The sequence below is a fragment of the Mugil cephalus genome, chromosome 5 (assembly GCF_022458985.1).
Source record: "Mugil cephalus isolate CIBA_MC_2020 chromosome 5, CIBA_Mcephalus_1.1, whole genome shotgun sequence".
NCBI lineage: Eukaryota > Metazoa > Chordata > Actinopteri > Mugiliformes > Mugilidae > Mugil > Mugil cephalus.
The window spans coordinates 7,519,898-7,542,056 of record NC_061774.1 but is presented as its reverse complement, the minus strand read 5'-3'; positions in this window follow the sequence as shown (position 1 = coordinate 7,542,056).

The window sequence follows — 22,159 nt, the reverse complement described above, 5'->3', positions numbered from 1 at the left end:
GAAATTATGGCTGTAATGTGGAGTAACTGGGAGAGTGTACTATATGGTTTACATGGGCATTGGCACAGTAATAAGCCTCAAACGCTGACAGTGCATCAGCAGCAAAGCACCACGGCCCTCAGAGAGCCATCAAGCAGAAAATGATAATTAATTAATCATGGAGTGTGAGGCAAACTCGGTTCTATTAGCCCTTTGGTAATTCCTTCCCCTCGGTCTCAACACTAACCATAGAGATTGTGCCTCTCTAATAAGGCTTGTTTACTCAGCAGCACTCTGGTCACTACACTGACGGCTGGTTGGAAAATGTTCACGACCTCTTCATTTACATTATTTTTGCCAGTGAACTAAACAAGATTTCAGATGCTCCTCCAGCGTAATTCTCATGAATAGTTTCCTCCCCCCCCCCTCCTTGTTCCAAAAAACAGTGGCGCATCCGCTGTAGGGGTGATATCAGCCTTTAAAGTCCTTGGTGGTTTGTATTCCGTCCTCTCTTGAGGCGATCCTGCCAACACCGTGTCTATATTTTATTCTGCTTCAAGACTCGGTTCAAATGTGGTTCACATATTGCAAGTGGCTGTCATGCTTTTGGTTAATGTCCAACCCCCCCTTCCCCAGTCGTCAAAGCTGGATTCTGCTGAATTACGCCTCCTCCCTCTCCTCTCAAAACTCAGCTAATTTCGTAAGTGTGAAAGTGAGATTCAGCAGATTTCAATTCCCAGGCCGACTGGTTGCTCCTTCCATCTATATTTTAAGTTAAATATTAGGGAGAATCTTCAATTGTCCGCTGAAGATTCTCCACTGCACACTGTAACAATTATTGAAACAAAGTATTGAATATCATAGCTGATCATTGCCAAAAAGATTACGCTACATTTACTTCATTAAATAAAGTGAGGCTAAATTCAGTATCAGATCAAACTTCAGATTATGTTGGAGTTGCACAGATTTGATTACAATTAATGAGTAATGGTTCAAATTTAAACTGTAACTATGACTTTAATATAAAAAGTGTATAAAACTGTTAAGCGCAGAAGTTTAAAAATGAAAGTAACTTTTTCAGCACGTACAGTTTTTCTCAGTCGCTTTGGTGCTTTTCTCAGATCAGAATGAAACTTCTCACAACTATTAGTTCAACCTCCACAACACTGAGTCATTTGTGCACATCATCGTAGCAGTTTCTCATTCCCCTGAATAAACTGCAAATGCTTTTGGACATGTAAGAAGGTTATTTATCATTATTTATTTCATTCATTGCTTTATAATTTTATTTTTTTTTTCCTGAAAATGTCTCCTAAATTGAACAATTTCCCTCAGGTGAACTTCAGCTTTCACTCATGAGGAGGTGTGTGAAGCATTAGTTGTAACCAATGACAAGCCACTCGTCCACAGTCACTCAGAGCTGAATCCCATGAACCCTCACTTGGCAAGCACATACGAACCAAGCAGGACACAGTGTGTACCAATAGGAGAGTTTTTTTCTGCCTGGAGGTGGAAGGTTTATGACTAAATGGCCCTGCTAGCAGCCATGGATGCTGCATGTGATGACATCACAGTGGAGTCCTGCTGAGGGTGGATTTGCCACTCACGGAAATACTTTCCTTGTTGCCTTGCAAGGGACGTTATCCGCTGTGATGTAGATGAAAATATGTGGCCAGACAGACAGGAGCGTGTGGATGTCCAGGACTAATTTATGTTCAGTTTACAGTAATATGTACTGTTTATTGTTTACATTTGTGCACAGATTAACTGTAATGGTATTTCTTATCTTTATTCTAAATAAGTGACTGTGTATTTATTTTTGCTGTCGAATGCAAAGAGCATATGCAGTAAATATGTGAAACACACATATGTGTTTTGTACTCAGTTATTTCACTAAATAAAGTAATGTGTAACTTTATTGTAGTTTTCAAATGGCTGTACAGGTAGTGTATAGTGCTGTCTTGAGCATTTTCAGGTAGTGTCACCAAGATCTGACTTCTGTGCATTGGAAAACACAGAGAGAGTAAACTGTCATAATGAAAACATGACAAAGACATTTGGCTGTCTCGTTCATAAACAATGGTGTCAGGACTTATTATTTTGATGACACTGACAGTTTCATTGACATGAATACTTGCTTTTGAGGAATCAACTTTTCATTTTTTGAGCAAGTGACACACTTTTGCAGGTTATCCACTAGGTTTTGCAGTTTGTACTAATTGTTCTGAGAGACTGTTGTGCAAATGTTAATAGTGATGTGAGAAATGCACCAAAGCGACTGAGAAAAACTGGAAATAACAGAAAAGGTTGATATACTGACGTGAAAATTATCCTACACGCAGACATCACCATAAACACACTGTAATGTGTTGCTGGATTTTTTTATGTATCGTATGCAATTACAAATCAACGCTGTAAATTAGTCGCTGAATCTGTCTTAAATCATGAGCGAAGGGATCAAACACCATCGTGATGGATGTCTACACTCCAGTCGGAACTGGAACACTTTTGTTGTTAATGTGACAACAGAGAGCAAATTACATTTGTCATTTTTCTCTTTGTACTCTTGAGAACTTAAATCTCTATTTTGACTTGCAGCAACTTGTAGATCTTAGTGAATGTCTTCTTTTCCTGATAGGTCTGGTTTAAACTGGTCGACAAGAGTGGCCACATTTGCATGGATACTGGTACTTGCTGTTAATCAAAATAATAGCCCGAAATATAATGTAAATCTCAGCCGTAACACACTGACAGGTGAAGTAAATGATTATCCGATTATCATGGCACCTGTCATGGAGTGATATACATTAGGAAACATGAACATTTTACCCTCAGTTTATGTTAAGTTTATGTGCTGTAGAAGGAGGAAAAGTGGCCAAGAGGAAGGATTTGAGTGATGCTGACATAGGCCAAACTGTGATAGCCAGACGATCACAGAGCTTCTTTAAAGCTGCAGCTTTTGTGGCGGGTGCTCATGATGACACCAGTCCACGTACCACTTACCAAAGCATTGTTGCAGACAAAGTACACCCTTTCATGGCATTCTCTGACGGCCACCTTTCAGGACAAACAAGTATAATCCATGGAGGCCTAAACCCACAGGGCTGTTTTGTTGTCGAAAGGGATTCCTACCCAAATACTCCACAAGCAGTCACGATGTTATTTCTGATATATTATATATCATATGAATGGCCATATTAGTCATATCAGTCTCTGGTTGGATTACTTATGTGCGTGTTTGTCCCACAAAAATGTAGCATGTTCTGTCCTGGTCTGTTTTGGTCTCTTTGAATCAGTGAAATCAAGGTTATCAATAAAGCTGGTAAAAGAAAACTTTGTGTATGCCAACAAAGCTATGGTTTTATTCATGTTTATACAATTTAAAATCATGTATCTTATTGGATCAAGTTTGAATCCCAAATCAGAATTTTTTTTAGATCACAGCCCCCAAACTGATGGGGAGATTAAATAGGAGTTGGCATAGGAGCAAGGGAGTTGGCTCAGTCCGCATGCAGCACAGTCTGTGTCCGAGATGAAATTCCCGTAAAATACTTTTGCATTTCATCTTTTATACTCTTAAATCGAGACACATCCTATTTTCCACACATCACCATGACTAACCATCACCCGACAACTTTTATCCAAAAAGGGTGTTACATTCATGACTTATTAATAATACTCAGACATTAGTTCACTCTCTGTACTTTTCCACTAACTATGTGTTTGGACATGTCCTGACCTGCTCTTAGGCCATAAGGTTTCAGTTCCCCTTTTTACCCCCACTGCTGTTTTTCTTATTCTGCTCCTGATTTCACAAACATTGGTTACACTGCTTCCACTATTATTCATCTTATAACAATCACTTCTGTGTATAACAATCACTTCACTGAAAATCAACATGTTTAATCTGAATCATTCTTTAATCATGGTATTATATTCTTATATTCTGTTAATTCAAGTTCCGATCATACACTCAGTACCAGGCTTTCCGGGCTGTTGGTCGGCTGAGATCTCAACTCACTTGACACCCCCTACCTACCTACTGTATGTGTTCTATATTAAACTTAGCCCAGTGCTATTTACAAATATACAGTATTATTATCGCTTTGCATGTTCTCCCTGTGTTTGCGTGGGTTCTCTCTGGGTACTCCGGCTTCCTGCCACCTCCAAAGACATGCTCGTTAGGCTAATTGGTGACTCTAAATTGACCCTAGGTGTGCGTGTGAGTGTGAATGGTGTTATGTCTCAGTGTTAGCCCTGCCATAGGCTGGCGACTTGTCCAGGGTGTGAGTATTATTATCATTAAGTTATTAACTAAAATATGTTGGGTTTGTGTTATGGATATATGTATTTAAAAAAAAAATCTAATTTCTGAGGGAAAATTAATACACACACACACACACATACACACACATATAGATAGATAGATAGATAGATAGATAGATAGATAGATAGATAGATAGATAGATAGATAGATAGATAGATAGATAGATAATCAATCAAAAATTTTAAACCCCCTTGCAGTACACCTGCAGACCCCCTGTTGAAGGCCCATTTTTTAGATGGATAGAAGAAGTGTTATCCATGTAATAGCCAAAGCAAGAAGGTGGTGCTTGATTCCAGAGCCCAAGCAAAACAGGATCTTAAACAGCCATATAAAAGTGTTAGCAGTTTGATTCAAATTTCACCATAGGTACAACAGCCTGTAGACTTCACTTTAAGCTGTCCTGAATACCCCATGCATATGTTTTACCACATAACTTTTTACATAAAATCACACTCCTATTTAACTAGAAGCGTTTAAAGCAGGCATGCTGTAACATTTCTGTTCTTGCGCACCTAAAGCTATAACTACAGATATAAAGTATAATGGGTATCTAGAGGTTAAGCAGCCTCCCTTGCATGTAAAGGTGAAACCAAAAACCTTTTCACTGTGTGTGGAACTGACACCTTTCAAATTTTTCGACATATGAAAGACATTATCACAGTTACTGCGGTAGAAGACAGCAGCGTGTGCTTTTATTCCGGCTCAGCGTCCCATGAGGACTATGAACATTTCCATTTTGCTACACACCATCTCATCCGTGCAGGTCTGTATATATGGGTATTTTATAGGCCCGCGGTCTGGCAAGGACAGAGGAATTAGCCTGATCCACATTCATTAACCTCATTCTCATTCTCCAGAGCAACAGTGCTGTAGAACTATCTGTCACCACAGCACAAAAATGATGAATTGGTAATCAGTTGAGAGCTGTCAAGAAAGCCCCAGGAATGCTAAATTTACGCACTTGTTTGCCCTTGCATTAACTGTTTGCAATCAAATCACTATTTATCGTTGGTTCAGTTAGACACGTTTTATGGCCCGTTGTTGTCATGTATAGGCAGGGAGACAACAGTGGCAGTCCTTATAAGAAGCAACACTGAACATCTGTGTGGTGTGTGTATATGGGGAAGGGTCTAATTCATACAACCAGACCTCCGATGAAAACGTATGATCTTTGGCGGTTGTGATTAATTTTTAATCAGCTTCTTTAATTATTCATAATATCCTTAATAGGAATAGAACACATACAATACAACAAATGAATATGTGTGGCGGCTGTGAAAAAAAATAATAAACTGTAAAAATATTTGATACTGACTAAAGAGAAAAAGAGACTGTTAAGTTAAACTTTTGTGATGTCTTATCAGCGCCTGGGTTTTGTGCCCAAGTTGACCTCTCCAAGAGCAACGACAATCAATACAGTGACAGCTAAGCCCCGGAAATTCCAAACTGTATCCTAATTAGGAGGTCAGCGTGTACCGAGAATTTCTCCCACTTACCTAATTGTGCTTTAAAGTTCAGACACAGTCAGTGGTTGCATAGCTGAGTGCTCGGGAGGCCAGCCGATGGGTAGTCTACCAACCTGTTGTTAATGGCTCATGTTTTAAAAGTTAATGAGTGCTGGAGTTAAAAGCAGCATTAGCTAAAGGCTAGGTGGAGTTGAGCTATGTGGATTAACTTTTCATTACCTCTTCATTAGGTGGGCCTGGGGATTAGAGAGACCCCTGTATGAAATGTAGCATGAAAATATCCAAATGTGTCTGCATTAAGCCTGTTTGGAAGTGGAAAAGGATTTAAAGTAAGTGATTGAGCTTTTAGCCTCTCTCCCTCTGCACCGCTGAGAACCCTTCCACAGAGAAGTTGACATCATTTGCTCCCTATTAGCCAATAAGAAGGCGGTTTGTAGGAGCAGGGAAGCTACCTACTCTTGAGGAGGTGACTTTGAAAACTAGATTGGGTCATTAAAAGTAGAATACGAAGGCCATTATAATTCTAACACTGAAGTTGCCATTTATTTGCATTGTGAAGTCCCGGGTGTAGTAGTTAAATGTCACTTGCCAACTTTAATGAGAGTAAAGTTAGGGAGTGTAGCCAGAGCTGATTAGTGGTTTCTGCAGAAATTCCATCCACTGCAGTGTCCACTGGAATCATCAACACTTCACACGGTGAGACTACTGAACAATCAGCTTGCCCAAGCCTCCACACATTCAACCTTGCCATCTCTATAACCCTAATTTCCACGAACGAGGAAAGAGAAGGCTATAGATCTTCAGACTCGGTGTATGTGGTGCCGATGGGATAAGTGGCAATAAGGCAACAAGCTATAATTAATTTTCAGTGATATCTGATGCCCTACCAAAACCCTAATAATACTGACTGACTTTTAAGCAGATGATGTCACGATTGACATCAACAAGCACTTGCGCCTCATCTCAGCTGAGACTAGCTACATTTGGCGTTTTATGACATTTGGGTGAACTTGGCATTTGTCTGTCTGTGTGTGCGTGACTTTTCTTCCTGTAATTTATTCCAATGTTAAAATGAAGAAATGCTTAAAGCAAAAATCAACAGATAATTCATTTTAATTGGTAGTTTGATGGAAACATATAATTAATGTACTAGAAGTTAATCACTGTATTGATACATATGGACGTTTTAGGCCTTCTGGCATTTTTATTCACAGGATGCAACTGGAATGAGAGCTGCTGCAGACAACGCTGCTGTGAGTCATGGAACCTACATGCTAAAATAAATTGTTTGACAAAAGAAAGAAAAAGTAAATTACATACCCCTGTTCCACTGTTTCTGTAAGGCCGTACGCAGTAGCAACAATCAACACCTCTAGGAATATATTAAAAAGAACCATGTTCGACGCCTGCACAATTCCACGTGCAGTCCCTTGGAGTTTCTTTGTCCGTTCCTGTGACCTATCAGACGAAAAAGAAAAAAAGAAAAAGAAAACGTGTGAAAACAACTCGGAGAGGTGTGAATCTAATCGGAATTAATGAGGCCGTATCATATGAGAGGAACAGTCTGGAGTGACTGCGGGTAAACTTGCATCATTTGGATAATTAATGCAACTCACTTTGACATTCACCACACGTTTGTGAAATTCACACTGGCGACGACAGACACTAAGGCTGACCTCTCTGATTGTGTTTATGATCAAATGATTGTCCCACTTTACTTCTGCTGTGGTACTCTAGTTCTCAGGTGGAAAGGGAAAGAAACCATTGACAGGAAGAAAATTCGCACCACCCATCATACCATTATGTTCATTATATCATTATCCTTACCCTGTGATAATTAGACATTAGGTGCAGTAATGCGTGATACTCTTTCACCTTTTTCTCTTATACTGCCATTTATTACGCTGCACAGTCCTTTCCTGGAAATTAAAAAAAAAAAAAAAAAAAAGCAGGAGCTTTTTAAACATGTTGCTAACGCTGCCCCCTGACAAGTTCCCTTTACCGTTCGCTCACTGGGATGGTACACATTCACTGTGACACCATTTCCCTTGATTTCCCTTGCTGGCCAATTAAGGAGCAGCACAAAGGAAGTAAGTTGTAGGCAGACTCCTGTTTTTCTTTCCCATAGTGGAATGAAATGATCGCTCACAAGCTCATGAAACAGTAAGTCTCCATGACATGAATCTTCCAACAATAAAGAAGGAGTCCACGGCGTGACATTCCAAAGTAATAGTTAATGTAGAGAGATGCTACATGCTCTGATACACACAGGTAGAAAAAAAAAAAGATTGATTCATGAAGTTTTCTCATTTCCATGGATACATGGATCCTGTGTGGTAGCAGTGGCGAATCGCTCAAAAGCTCTCAAGGAGGTTCGATAGTTAATACCGCCATCTATGAATGCCAATTATCGATCTTTATGCATGTAGATATTTATCATAGATTGTAAAACCCCAGGGTAATTAAAGGAAAGTACTGTGCTTACGATAGCTATCATCAGTTTCTTTTCCAGAGCGGTCAATCATTCTATTAGAAGCCTTGCAGGAACTCTGTATGCTGCAAGGCCGGTGGCAATGCACTGCCTCAGGCTAGCAGAACTAATTAGAGGGTTGCCCAGTGGAATTTTATCACCACCATGTCCAATCCATGCGGCCCATTTCTGCTTTTCATCCCAATTTTCATCTTAATTTCAACATGCTGTATGTCTCTATTTCTCTTAATTCCCCTACCTCGCTCTCCAGGGCCATCCATCACATTTACTTGATATGCGGACTGAAAAATGTGAACCAATCAACCGGGAGCACTAAAAGTGAAGTTTGTGATTTCATGATATTCTCGCATGGATTCTCAGATTTAACAAACATGTTTCATTTCTACCGTTGCAAAGATCCTTCAAGGCTCTTTTTTTCCCCCCTTGCTTCAATCAAGATCATAAAAAAAAGCTTCAAAACATTGAAGTATATCTTTATCAGGAAGGAAATGATCATTTCTTTGGAGATTTTACGTTGGACTCAAACTAATCATTTCATAATAAGCTGTTTTCTTGAACATTTGGCTAAACAGTCACTGTATCAAACCTCAGGAAATAGTTTTCATAAATTTCATGCAATTTTCTTTCTTTTTTTTTTAGAACAATAATCAACAGAACCCCATCTCTATTAAATTATTAAATGAATTGAACGGTGGCTGCAAGAAATATAATCACATGCAGACCTCGGGACCAGAGGTTTCAGAAAATCATTGTCTGAGTCATTAAAATTCGCTAAATGATAAAACTGAGCGCCCGGAGATATGCTAATATATTACCTCTGTGTACACTTTAACAGAACATTTAGTCACACTGTCCTATTATTAATTAAAATATTTATTAAGGACTTTGTCCAGGGTTGATCTTATTCCGATAGAGTGGAGCATGTCCATTATTTAGGAAATTACGCATGCAAAGTAGTGCCGTCAATATTACTGTTCATTTATCAGTTGTACAAAACCCCAGGGTATTTACAGCGAGAGCTGTAGTATCTTTATCAGACTTTTTTTTTCTATATAACACTCCCCTTACACCGTCTGATCTCACATTTGTAAACAAGATCCCCACTCTTTCTTTCTCGTACGCTCTCAGAAACGGGCATATACCTGCACATGTGTATCTTGATCAATGTCTGATCCACCCCCCACACTTAGGGGCCCAGCCATCCTTCAGCCGTACATGATGAATCACTGTCTCAGTTAGTCTCATGTAAAATTAAAAACGTTCAACAGAGCACTGGTAGTAATCACACACGCTCATTCAAGCACAGTGTTGTTGTTTTTTTCCCCCAGATGAATCCAACTAGAAGAAAAAAAAGAAAAGAAATCAAAATTATGTCATTGTTGTGTTAACCATTGAATTACTGTTCCGGTGCTTAAGCTCCAAGTCTTCCTATTAGAGCCATGACTCATAGACTTGTTCACTTTTGACTTGAAAGAAGTCAAAAAGGACTGACAGATTTTAGCAGACAGACGTAATGACATGTAGAACAAACCAGAACGCTGAAAGTAGGAAGAAAAAGGAAGCATTTAAAAAAAAAAAAAAAAAAAAAAAAAAAAAGCTATATTTAGACCGTCTAACACGAGTTGTTTCTGTCAGTGTCAGGACTACAAGCACCCTCTGGGGTTTGGGAACGGTTCTATACACTACCAAAGATGGATAATTGGTTATTTTGAGTAATTTTATGAACAAAGCTCAGCTGCTGCTGCTCAACCTCAAGTAAACAACACACCTTGGGAATAGCCTCTGTTCAGCCAGCTTGTGTTCGTAGATTCCTGCCTGGATGCATGTTATTGTCTGCCAGATGTAAAGAATAGGCTTAACCCTGTTAGCCCAGATGGAGCTATTTGGATTTTCTCGGATCTACATAGCTACACCATTTGAAAAGCAGATTTGTAGTATGATAATTAAGTGCATTTAATTTTTGTCTAATTTTAGTGTGAACAGATATAAAGAAATTGAACTGTAGAGTTTTTTTTATGAAAACTCTCTACAGTACAAGTAAATTCCAAATTAACCTATTGTCTGTCTGCATGTGTCTTGTGTGTGGTGTTTTTAATAGTCTTTATCATTTGCTGTCTCTATTGCCGGAGTCAAAAGAAATTTCCCATTTCTTGTGAGAGTAATGAGCAATACAGTTTTCTGATTCTGAGTCTGAATTAGCATTAAATTCTGTTTAAATTTAGAAGTCAGTGCTGTATGCTGAGTTGCTACTGGGAAAGTAATATTTTGAAAATGCCAAATTTTCTGAACTTTGAAAAGAGATGTTTACTTGTTGACATTTGAAACTTTTCTTTCTCCCCAATTTATTCTCACAAGGCTTAAAAAAAAAAGGAAATCTTATAAATGTGTAATATAACACCATAAAATAATACATTTACTGTGGAAACAAATAAGAGTTCACGGAGTGGTTAAATCTTATAATAACCACAGCTGATAATTTTATTACTAATAAGTACTTAGTAAATGATTAAGCCAATTGAATTGATTAACGCATTAAAGACAACACATTTCGATGAGCAGGCAGGGAGGATACAGTAATTATCCTCACATACAAACAGATTCCCTCTGGTATCCCCGTACTGTACCACCCTGCATGAGAAATAGGATTCCACATGAACATCTGTTATCACAGCTGGTTTCATCATCTAGATCTTTGTATGATATTATCCACAGTGGATCTGGTGTTGGCCCTGGCAAAGTTTCCTTCCTGTGAACCCATTATCTCATGTAATAGCAAACCAGCTATGACAGGAGTCACAGTAGCAATGATCTTGTTGTTATCTCAATGATAAAAGTGGCAACTGCAAAAATCAAGGGATACCAGCCATGAACAGAGACCTCTGGACAGGAGGTACGTTAGGTTTGCTTTGACCTTTTTTACAGATTTATATAATGACTATCTTTTGGATCTGGCATTCATGTGGATGTTACTTAGGCTTGTACCACCCACCTAGACCAGACCAGACAATGCCACTCCTTGATGGCAGCAACTATCTGCAGCAGGATAAAAATAATAATAATGATAAAAAATAATTGATACTGTATTGATCCCTGAGGGGAATTGTGTATCTGCTGTTTGACTCATCCATTTATTCACACAGTAGTGTGTACAGCTGGAGCGGTGGACTGCAGCCTCAGGTATGCCGTGCCCAGGGAGCAAATTGGGGGTTAGGTGCAGAGCACCACAGCCACGGACAGGGCAGGATGCAAAGGCAACCCTTCGACCCTCAAGCTTCACCTCCAGCGAGTACTCCACAGCTCCCCCATGCAGCCCGAGACTGGCACACACACAAAAACGGTTTAGGAACAACCCAAAAAACATGAAAAACAACAAAAGGTGTTGACCCGGCCTAGATCCCCTCGACCCATCAGCCCTAACTAACAACATTCTCTCTCCAGACACAATATTAGGAAAGTGGTATAATGTACAGTGTAATGTCATTAACTGCATTCACATCATCTGTTAGGGGTAGTTCTTTTTTGCTTTTTTTTGTGTGAAAATATTTCAATATTTATGTCGATATTAGGCCTCATACAGAGGTATGTTTGACTGTGTGCCTGACTTGATTGACATCTGAGGTCAATAGTGATTGACATGCTGTCATCAGGTTCTCGGCCAGATCCTCCCCTCACTCCTCCCCAACACCTCCCTTTCATCCCCACCGAAAAATAAATAAATAATAATATTAAGATGGTGACGTCCAAATAACTCAAGGCTTCAAAGCCTAGTCAATAAACCAATGGGTGACATCCCCATTGCTACATCCATCTTTTTAAAGTCTATAGTCTTTAATGTCTTCCTATCAGAACACTCTAAGTATATATCTAGCGTATCCACAATTACCACGATGATGATGCTTTATTAGACTGCCGTACAGACCTTTTTGTTGTTTAATTATATTTGTTTAGCTACACTACATGATGTAGCTTAGTATAGACATTAAGAATTTAGTGGTTTCATGAGTATTACGTAGAAGCTGATGGGAATTCTATTTTTGAGGATGCATTCCTACTTAAACGGTAACAAATAGCCAAATGTTTTGACTCACTGTGTGTATTTCAATTATTGCTCTTTTAGAATCTCATTGTTTCAGGTCATGCAACAGAATGAGAGGATGTGCAATCAGCAAAAGAAAGCAATCAGAGAGAAGCAAGGGTTAATCAGTTTCTGTGAAGACAACACAGTGAACAGTTTTGAAGTTCAGGTGAGCTGTAGTAAAACATGTTTCACAATGTTGTGTCTAATATCTTGACATCCACTCGGTTTTGAACTCTTTATTTATGTCACGGTGACAGTGGCAACACTGCGAGCACCACAGCCAGGTGTCCTTTCAGACTGATTCCTCCAGGTCTTACTGGGGAGAGTCCAGGTTAGCTGTGCCTGGAGCACTTCCAAAGGGAGGCATCCAGGGGAATCGTACCAGGTGCTTGAACTACTTCTCATTCTGGCTTCTGTTTCTGTGGAGTTCAAGGCAGGGACCCCCCCCTGACTCATTAAAGTCCTCGCCTTATTATGCAGACTGAGGCTAGCCACCCTGTGGAGGACCCTCATATCCTCTATTTGTAGCTTCAGTCTTTTTATTTTGGCCCCAAACTAAACGTCTCCACAGGAGGTGAGGTTCAGAGTTCAGTGAGAGCTTGGCCTGTTAATCCGGAGCACTGCTCTTCTGCTAGCAGGCGTGGCAAGATCAATGGTGTTGAACTTGTATCTGGAAGACAAACTTTAGTTGCAATCTTTTGCAGGTTGTTCTCCTCAGCTAAATCTATATTTGGTTAACATTTTGTAAAATTGCACATCAGCATTGTCAGAAACCATGCAGGATGAGACAGTGGATAGAACCACATCTTCACTGACTATGCCTTATCAGCACCGGAGGTAGGAAGTCAAGCTAAAGGTAAGATATGATGCACTGCTCGATAGTATTAGTTCCATTCTGGAACATACCATCTATAGAACGATGACAGAAATGTTTTCATGGCGGTTAAACCGCATACTCTAAATGCAAGGCATGGTTTAGAGTTACTTTTACTTATTACCGCTGATGTCCCCAGTTGGCACTCACCCTCATTTTCTAAAATTATTAAACGATAACAAAAGAGATTTGTTCTAAGATACAGTGATTATGCTAATCAGATTGCTGTAGATATGCACTTGGAGTGTTCTGTGATGTGAGTAGGGGGGAAGCCAATTAAAGACAGAATATCTCAGATGAAGTCTGGCCAGTAACGATCACATACTGTTCAACTGAGCAGCGTGACACCATTATATGGATTATTGCTTGATTTGAGTTATATCCCACCATTACAAACATTAGTACAGCCTTCCTACATTACCACAAATTACTCCTTTGAGTATAGTGTGTGACATGATTCATGCTGTATTTTAAATATTTTGAGAGTTTGGTGTAATACAATCAAAACCTGAACGTCATAAACCTCACAAAGACTGTATTGCTGTTATTATACTGTATACTGTCTGGCCAAAAAGAAACAGGTCATACACTCCAATACTTTGTTGGACCCCTATAGCTTTGATTACAGCACACATTCACTGTAGTATTGTTTAGATTAGCTTCTGCAATGTCACAAGATTTATTTCCATCCAGTGTTGCATTCATTTGTCGTCACAATCTTGTATTGATGATGAGACAGTCTGACCACTTCGCAAAGCCTTCTCCAGCACATCCCAAAGATTCTGAATGGGGTTCAGGTCTGGACTCTATTTTGGTCAATCCATGAGTGACAATGATGTCTCATGCTCCCTGAACCACTCTTTCACTACTTGAGCCCGGTGAATCCTGACATTGTCATCTTGGAATATGTCCATGTCATCAGAGAAGAAACATCCATGGATGTAATAACCTGGTCATTCAGTATATTCAGATAGTCAGCTACCTAATTTTTTGGGCTTACTGTTGCTGAACCTACACCTGAGCAACTGCAGCAACCCCAGATCATAGCACTGCCTCCACAAATTTGTGCAGTAGACACTAGACATGATGGATGGAGAAGCTGTGTGGCTAGCACACAGCTTCTACTGACTAAATACTGTAATGAGCAATGGGTAATTTATTGGAGGATAACTTTAGGACACAGTTTGTCCTCCAGTCTTGGTATCAGAGACTTTCGGGGATTTTAGGAAAAAGTGAGCTGTCACAGCTCCGTCTTACACTATTTCTACACTGTCCATTTTCATTAACCCAAGTACGTGACTGATTGTTTAAGCAGCTTTCTATCAACCATAAAATAACATTTCCATTTAGACATGTTGTCCCTATATCTAAATACAATATATCTTCTCCCAGTTAGGATGAATATATATTTATATGAGCATAACAAGAATGTGACTCAATCAACTGTCTGCCCATAAGCTAGTGAAGAGTGGTTGCACAGGAGACAAATACCAGCAGTTCCTGCTGTGTGTCATTGGCCAGTACGTCAACACAGGCTGACATGGTGTTATCTAATTGAAAAGCAAAAAGGAGAGATGTAAATGTCACAGTTTTTTTTTCATATTCAGTTATTTCTGCAGTTTCAGGAGATATTACATATTATACATGTACAGTTGCTGCTTTATTAGGTTCACATGTACAGTCTAATCCATCCTGTATGAAAGGTACGGTATAATATTTAGCTTCTGATGAAACCTTCTATGGGAGTTGCTGATTCAGCTAAATGAGATTGAAGTTTGTGCGTCTGTGGCTATTGAATCACATTGGATTATACAGTGTTTCGGATTTCTGTTATTTAGCTTGGTCTAGTTGATATAAAGAGGGTCAAGAAAGTAATAGAAATGGCAGTCAGTGTTCCACAGTACAGCTCAATAGCACCTCAGACTGCAATTTAAAACACAAACGTAAACTTATCTTAGACTTGTTGTTATATAGACTTGTTGTCTTCATTTTGTTTGGTTTGTGTTACACATAACTAAACATTGATATATTCACTTTTCTTGGCATAAAACATTTAGAGGTGTTTTTCCTCTGTAAAACAGCAAATACTATGTCACATTCATGCCAATCCATCCTCTGTAGCTATACTAAATCCTCTTTCAATAAATTCATGTTTGAATATTGAAAATGCAGCTTCAACACAGATTTGGCTCTGTGTTGGTAGAATTCCCAGATTCTTAAAGCTCCCAGTCTTAACAAATTTCTAATTGAATTTTCTCTCTCTCTTTCTTGACAAAGCAATAAATCAGCTGTGGTGTTTAAATTAATAGCAAATTTAATTGGCACTACCTAACTAACTACCTATTCATTTTTATTATAATTATTTTTTTAAATGTGACATCATTTTTTGGACTTCTTGTAAAAGCTAAATAGCTTTAAGGGATTCAGAAGTATTTGGATTCGAGACCTCCGTGTGTGTTGCAATTCAAGACGATTCTATCTAGCAATTAGCAAAACACTGCTTTTGCCGATTGCAGGCCAAGTCACCGTATATACTGTAATTCATTGGAGAGTGGGTCTTACAGACACAACAATGGACTTGCCGCTGCGTTTTAATATAAGTTATTTACTTTATTTCATTCTCTAATATTAAACTACATCTGTTGATATTTGCTCTTCATACTGTAATTCAGGATGGCAGAAATATCAAACAACATATATAGACCCAGCAGAATTTTATCAGATAAAAAGCAAAGCCTAATAACATTGAACTCAGTCCAAGCTTTTTGAGTTATAGTTTAGACATTTCAATATCATGAACCAATGTAGTACCTCAGTGAAGAGCATTAACTCAGGAGACAATCCTCTGCACTGTTCTGACACACTCATGCTATTAGTAGTAATAGTAATATTTATTGTTAAACATGGAGCATAATATCAGAACAAATTTAGGAGAATAACAAAGATTATGTTGTTTTCACAGACAACAAAGCTCTCACAAACATGATTTACTGTATTTGTTCTACAGCTCAAAGCTAATTAGGAACACACTGAAACTGTTTCGTCAATGAGAATCTTGGTTAGCTGTTTGGCTGGTGCCAAATTAATGATAGCTATAACAAGCCAACTTTATGTTAGCTGAGACAGTAATGAGTAAAAAAAAAACTCAATAGTGGTACTTTGAGTTTGAGGTGTGCACTCAAAAAAATAACTTGTTCGCGGAACGCAATAAAATTATGGAAATAATTTCCACCTAAATAAAATGCTTTAATTTAGCAAGAAACAATTTTGTTGAGTGACCTAAATGTAAATATGTTGGATCAACAGGATGCTCTTGCCTTACTGTTACTTAATTACTAGAATTATGTCCAACTAGATTTGTTATGGTAAATGTAATGTAGTGTATGATTATGAGTTAATTTAATAGTCACTGTATCCTCATTGTTCCTTTTCCTTCTAAAAACGAGACTAAAAAAGTGTCTCTGTAGATTTACCAGATGGGTAGCTAGGCTAGGTAGGTAGGCGGGGCAGTAATTTACTTCGGCTCTTATGGTTCTTCAGTTCAGCCTCTGGACATTCTTGACACGCTTTAGTTTCCTGTAGTTAGCAAGTTTGTATGTCCTTTAATTGAAAGGACAGTAAAGACAGACAGGAAATGAGGGGACAGGAAGTGTGGGATTCAAACTGGGGCCGGCTGCAGCATCAAGACATCAAGACATGGGGTGAGTTTAACACCACCCAGCAAGTTTGTACTTTAAGCTCACTTCGCCTTCAACTGATATACAAAGGGGCAGTACTGCTCAGGAATTTGCTCATTATTGCCAGCTACTGCTCTGGAGTTGTAAGCAGAAGTGATTTGCAATCTTAACCCATTAGAATTAGGTTGTGTTAACATAAATTGTTGCATTTTATGCTAAAACTACATGATTTAGAACTGTTCAACCACAAAACATGATTTTATATAGTATAAGCTAGATGTTAGACTTAGATTAAGGTAACAGACACCCAGTTTGCTTTTTTTGAGTGTGGAAGCTCACGGCTAAAGACTGCTGGTTTCACTTGGAAGGAATTTCATTGTGAGCAAGAGCTGACCTGTTAGACAATGCTCCTTCTCTCCCTGTAACATTTTCATCATTTACAGGTGGGCAATAACTCTGAGATATCTCTATTTTTCAGGCTGCTGTAATATTTAAGAGTTGTTTTTTTTTCTTGCACAGTATATGCATGTACAGAATGCTTGTTATAATATTGTTTGTGATGATATTGCCTGCCTATGTGTGGTTTTGTAATTGTCTATTGTATGATTTGTTATTGGTACCTGCTTTGAGGTGAAAATTAGCGTTTGTGCTAAGTTTGGTGCATTGAAACAGACACCTAATGCACCAGTGTTGATAAATGTTCAATGTGCCAATTCAGTAAATTAAAAAGTGAAATGAAAGTGAAATGTATGCATGCATACCTAGGTGTATATGGGTAAAGCTGAACGCTCTGAAAAGGGAACTTCAGAATGGAGAATACTGAAATGCTCCATCAACAGGCACACAGACTACTTGGCATCTTATTAGTAACAGTTACTGATAAAATAGAAAATTATGTGAAAGCTCTGAGCATAAAATACCTTCAGGTTGCACGCACACACACAAACTATGCGAATGCCACAGAAAGAACAAGCACAAGTATCACTGCTTTGTGCAATAAGAATGTTAGCCCTGTTACTAATTATGACACTAATTCATTATGAGAGAGAATTAGAGTCTGGCCTCTGCTGCTGCCCAAACTCCAATCAGGGTATAAATGAGGCAGAAAAAAATGGGCTGAACCCCCGACTGGGGGGACTCGTCAGACATGTGAATTCTAACACCTGCACATCAGGAACTCGCAACTTCAGTACAAAAAAAGAAAAAGAAAAAAAAAAAATGAAAACGAATGAGCAATTTGCCCGTGTTTTTTTTTTCTCTGCAAGCTTGGTACCATTAATGTTTCTGACTTTGTGTTTATCAAACTTTGCTAAATCAATCTTCTTCAATGCTCTTATTGACATGTTCCCTACTTATATCACTATGGACATTTTTGTCCATTTGGGCAAAAAGTGTTTTCTCTTCATCTGGCCATGATTTTGGCTGTGTTAGGAGCACAATTTGTTTGTAGCAAAGTCTCTCTATACACAAAGTTTGATGTAAAAAAAAATAAAAATGCTACATAAAACTAATAATGTATCAAAGTCAATATTAACTAATCATGGCCGTGTCAAAAATGGTTTGAAAAACAAAGAATGCCTCCGCTCCCCTAGTGTTAGATTTATGGAAAATTACTCATTGCTTCATAAATAACAACAGTGACTTTAAGTAATCAAACTGGAATTTAAGGGTTTAGAATCCTCAAAATGATTCACTGTTTGTTAATTTTGCTAAAGTGGTTCAAGAGATTTATCCAGGAAAAAAATGCAGAAAATATATTAATCAGTTAAATTTTTACAGCAGTTTTTTGGAAGTGGACATTTTTGTCCTTAATGACTCAAGAGGGTAGTAAATTAAACTGATGCCTGAGGGCCAAATATCTGATATGTTAATAGTAGGTCACGACAGTCTGACACAGAAATACTGACCACATCCAATTTTTCGACACAATGAATTTACACACACACACACACATGCTGTAGTCCACACATAATAAAATTATACATTCTGTAAAAACGTTTTACCATAATTCTCTGTTTTACCATAATTACGTACATAATTATGCATCTAAAAACTAACACTCTCTGTATGAATCGTCACTGCTGAATTCTGGTGTGTCATGTCAATTGAAACTCTGTTATTTCCCTAAATAATACCAGATGCCCAGATACAGGTTTAATCTGAAAACGCTTACAGACTGTAAGTCCACTTTCAGCTTTAGTTACATTACATCTGCTCCTAAATTATTCTCTTATAAGCATTTAAATGTTGATATGTAAGTCTCCTTCTGTGTCGAGCTCAGCTGCAGGGACATATAATTACTGCAGAAGAGACGATTGGCACTGGGATATGACCAGACATCTGTCAAATATGATGTATTGTGTGTCCGGTGAAACCTCACCCTTTCACCTCTTCCATTTCCACTTAGGATAGATACAGCTAACACTCAAGAGGGCAGCAGCCTTAACAGACGCTACAAAGGGAAAAACTGGCGAAATATCCTAGAAACCGCCCTTCCCGTTTTCTTTATTGTCCTGCGTCAAGGGAAGCATCTTTTCTGGAACTCCTCTTGGCCATATTGTGACAGCTAATTAACAGGATGATGAGTGCTACATTGCTCCGATCTGATGGTGAAACATTAAAGATGAGAGAGGAGATTAGGCTTCTATTAATATATTTTTATTTTGCTCTGCACCTCAGTCTTATCGTGCACAAAGTCCAATGAAAAAAGGAAGACATCACTAATGTTTGTTGTAGCAAATCCTATTACCTCTTAATTGCCAGCTATATAGTGGCTCCAGACTACACTGATCATTAAACTCACTGACAAGAGAAGTGAATGATATTGATCATCTTGTAACAATACAATGTTCTGCTGGGAAATGTTTGGACCTGGTATTCGGAACAACTCAAAAAACATGAAGAACAGCACAACATGTTGACCTGACCTCCAAATTCACTAGATCTTAAACTGGTCAAGTACCTGTGGGATGATCCACAGAGGCCCCTCCCCTCAACCCACTCCCCACTAACAACATTGTGTTACCAGACACCACAGGACACCCAGAAGGCCCTTGTCCAGTCTCTGATGAGTCACAGCTGAGGCACAAGGGAGACCTACACTATATTAGGATCAGGTCATAATGTTATGCTTGTAATTAAATTATCTTTAGGTTATTTCATTAATACATTCCATTGATGTCTGTGGTTGTGATGAATTGCCTGAATCTGAATCCATTAACTTAACTCAAGTGATTTTATACCTTCTCTATAAATGAACTCAGATGAAAGTGAAGTGTGCTCAGCGAAAAGGTTGTGCATCATTTGTTGGCACAAACTTATCTGTCCTCCACAGTTTGGTATAATTTAAACTGTTAAAAAAAATTGAGTACTTGCAGACTCTGAAAGACCAGCAGATGATTGGATCACATAACTGAGTAAAACGAGGATAAACAGATGAGAAATTGCTCCACGTATTGCTTTAGAGATTGTGGAGACTTGCCAGATACAACTGAGTTCCCTGAAACAGCTGGTCTGTGTATTATTGTTTAATAAGTCTAAATTCAACATGCACATGATGGTAGAATGATTGTGTGTCAGGAGAAAGTCAGGGGAAGAACTCCAACCAGACTGGACGCAGTAAAGCTTGAATGTAGGAACCATAAAGCCTGAGGGGGGTTTTCTTACACTAATGAACACCCATTCATCAATGAAACAATAGAATTTGAAGTGAATGAGAACATAGAACACCTCTGTGATGCCATAGAGAAAGAATAGTCAGCCTGTTTCTACTGTGAACAAACTCTTACATGTTATAGAAACTGACTGATTCCATCACTGTCTTCACATTGAACTCACAAGCGAGTAGGACCAGTAGGGACGGGCGTATCAATCTAAATATTGATACCGAGGCTAGTATCGGCATCGGATCATACATTGTTCCTTTTTCTTATTTTGGATTTTACTTTTGACTAAAACAATTGTGTGTAATAAAAGGGGAAATATTTAATTTTTATACTGTTAAATTGTTTTATATTGTAATTGGTTAATGGAAACAGATTTATGTGACTCAAATATCTGTCCTGTGTTTTATCATAATCATAAACTAACTAAAGGCAAAGTTACGAAGTTACTCAATGATCATGACATTTCAAGTGAAACTTCAGCAAACACATAACAACTCATGAACTCCATGACTGAATCCCCACTCACAAGGCTGTGAACAATGCGAGAGTGTGTATGGATTTTTTCTTGTGAACACATTCTCCATTTGAAGGCAGCACATGTCTGTCCAGAGGTTTTGCAAGCTGAAGGATGGCAAACAAAATGCTCCTGTGACATTTTATGAAGGCATTTTGGCTCAATTTTGAACTTCGTGGTAGTTGTTTTGCATTATTTAATCCCCTTTTCTCCAACAAATGGCAAATATTTTTTTTTGATCCCCGTATATATAAGCCTACTCCTAGTCTATATCGCCAGTGTAATAACATAGAGGAGAGAGCGTTAAGTGATTCAACACCACCTTCATTCAAATGCAAGGTGAGAATATTAGTGGTGAAAAAGAATCATCTGAAAAGCAAATCAGGTTTTCACTGCCTGTGTTTATTCTAATGCAGGCCCTGCTATGATGTGGAAATATATTCTTCTATGAGTTTATGTAAGACTTATTTGTTTTTTTACACAGCGTGTTGATGGGTTGGTATTCAAAACATATCTCTGAAACACTATGTAATTGTGGACAATTTTATTTCATAATGACATAGTACCTGGAGTGCTTTTCCTCTTCTGTATTGTCCAGATTCTGCTTGTGTTACACATTTATTGTTTCCCTCTCGTATTGTTCTTTCATAACATTAAGAACGAGACAGGTTTACACAGGTTCATAAAGTTTTTATTTTGAGAAGATTGCAAAACAGTGAGGAAGAAATAAAAGATTCATGTTCCTCTCTTATATTGTTCATGTACCGCTCATTTGGATAACACTGTCACACAAAATATCAGGCTTATCGACCTCCAGAACCCCTCAGACTGAAAGAAATAATGAAATTCAATCAAACCTCCAACGAGCTGAGGGTGATTGATGAGGTGGTGGGGGTTTTCTGGCCGCCGCATTTACAAGTGAAATTACATAGACTCTCATCATATTCCCTTGGTGCGGCTATGGGAGAGGCAAAGTAGGGAGTATTAAATATGTAAGTGTACTGTAGATAGAGGAAGTAATGATCACTGGAGCATGAAAATATTCAATATATTTAATTAAGTATTTCTTTGGTTTTAGCCGTGGTGGT